Source organism: Pararge aegeria, chromosome 1 (assembly GCF_905163445.1).
Source record: "Pararge aegeria chromosome 1, ilParAegt1.1, whole genome shotgun sequence".
In the NCBI taxonomy this organism is placed as follows: Eukaryota; Metazoa; Arthropoda; class Insecta; order Lepidoptera; family Nymphalidae; genus Pararge; species Pararge aegeria.
The window spans coordinates 15439492-15442121 of NC_053180.1; positions in this window are offsets into that span (position 1 = coordinate 15439492).

Sequence of the window (2630 nt, forward strand, 5' to 3'; positions counted from 1 at the left end):
CGTGCATCGTTACGAGGGACTATTAAAAAAAATCCATACTTATATTATTTTATAGCCAGCCCCATCATCTCTTAATATTATACATTATCTCTTATATACTTTCATAGAAATGCAACAGTTACAACCCGCTGCTTACGCAAAAATATTTTAACAACATAAGAAACCTTCTGTTGTCGCTGGATAGAGATGGCTGGTAAGAGTATCTACATTCATATTTAGTACGATTTTTTCTGAATCATTTAGTTTTATTACATTATGTAATAAAACTAAATGATAAGCTATCTAATAACTGTTGACATACCCTCGTGCGTTAAATTATATTATGTGTTCATGAATGTACATAGTGTCATAGTGTGCATAACTGAAGTAAAGAATAAAATAAGACTAATCTAAATTTAAAACGGTTATTTTTCACTCTGAATCCCACTTCTTCAGATCTAAGTAATTGAGAAATCGTCTCAAGAGTCGAAAAGTTATGTACCTATTATCAATGTTATGAAGTACTTATAACAGAATATCAAGAAGTTTAATATCAACATCATCATTATCACCAATAATGGACATTTCCTCTCTTATATAATATCTCATAAGAGACAGAAATACTGTTCTGTCTTTTTATATTGCTGATCCGAACTTTAGTCTTTATCGCAGGCTTCCCCCATCTACTTAAATTTATATCGATGGATGCTCCGATGTAGATTGGGGAAGGTATACTAGTGTGCTAGGTCGGCACTAACTATTGAGCTGTTTTGTGTATTCTCCTCTACATGAAGACGTTAATATAATTTGTACCAGATAGATTTACCAACTAATGTCGCTAGTTTTTAAAAATGTAGAACTCGTATTATTTATCTGAGCCCTGAGGTCATTTAAAAATGATGAATGCATCTAAAAATAAAAAGGAAACTATTTGGTTAATATTGTGAAATAAAAAAAACAATAATTTACGTTCATTACAAAAGCGATATAATTTTGTCGAATGGAAACGAGGGGGGCGGCCACATTGAGTTATTTCGCGTTACACCTGTCTCATTTGGACTAATATTTATTTGATTGCCAAATACAAACGGCTGCCTACCTGGATATTGCCAATTATGACCAGAAACGTTGTCTTTGGGTTCAAAGATGGAGAGATTAAGTTTGTGAGCTTTTGTTAAAAAAGTTAAGGGAAATACTAGTAATGTTTTATTGCTCCTACAAAATACCTGTCTTAAGTCTTTTATTTCATGGCATACTTTAGAGGTAATTTTTATAGTGCAGTACCTAATTAAATGTATTATCTGCTTGTACTGCAAACGATAAAATGATTCAATCAAAAAGAAACGTTAGAGAAACTTTTTACTGTAGCGATTTTAGACAGAATTTTTCGAATATATCTAATTCAGTTGTCTAACCTAAAGCTACGAGGCTTTATATAAACGAAATAGTAAACGATATAGTCCAATAAAACGCCCATGTCAAACTAAGCCAGGTGTATTTTTTTCACAATCCTAATTATCTATATAACATTTTCATTGTTATCAAAATCCCTGGCGTCGTGGTCTGAGCGCTGAAGGTTATAAGTGGGAAGTTTCGAGTTCCAGCAAGGAACCAGTGTCGACGATGCTGCATAGAAACCAATCAAGGGTTGTATACAACTTCCATATCGCTAACAGGTTAACCCGCTACCATTAGCTTAGACTGGATCATCACTTACCAAAACACCACAATGCAGTCAAGGGCTAACTTGTGTGGGAATTAAAAATTCTGCTGGTTAAAACATTACAGGCCCGTGGGACGACGTCTATTCTAAAAGAGTCCTCCAATTATTCTTAATTCATTTGTTTAATTATTCCAAGTAGGTAAAGCTTATAAGCATTCTTGAAACGTCAAGTCAGTCTGTTTGTAGTGTTGTAGGTTATAGTTGTAGTTTGTGGCGTACCACCGGTTCCGAAGACAGAATCTACCGAAATGAGCCGGCAAGAAACACAGCAGATTGCTCTTTTTACCCGACTGCGAAAGAGAGAGGGTTATGTTTACAATTTTTAGAATTTTCTATCTTGTCAGGGATGAGAGCGGAGCGGCCTGCTTCTAAGCAGCCTTGTCGTTAAGAAATTCAGCAATCGTATAGTAACGAAGATTTATTGAATGAGTTTCAACACATTGTTTAAACTTATGCATTAGTAGTTTTAAAATTACCTTAGTAATCATATAATAAGAGGATGAATGTTTATCACATGCACACCAATGGTTGTAACTTAATGTTGTAAGCGTCGAGATTGCGAGGAGTGTAAAGGTCGTATCGGATCGTCTAGTGGCGATTCCACCTTAGGGCCGCCGCGCAATGTGACTTTTTGTCGCTGACACCAACCGTCGCGTCGCGTCGCCTACGATGCGGACACTGTTAAATGTCACTTGATAAAACCCACTAATTTTTTAGATGTATTTCGAAGAACTTGCCGTGATTTGTGGCCTTGTAATCCGCGCACAAGTTCGTCGTTTGCTGGAACTATTTGTCGCCGTATTGTCACGTATCTACAGTGAGCGCACTTCCATAATACGTCTTGATAGCACGCCACTTGCGCACAATGCGACAATAAGTCACGGCGACAAAAATCAAAATTTGCGGTGGCCCTACCGATAAAACCGAT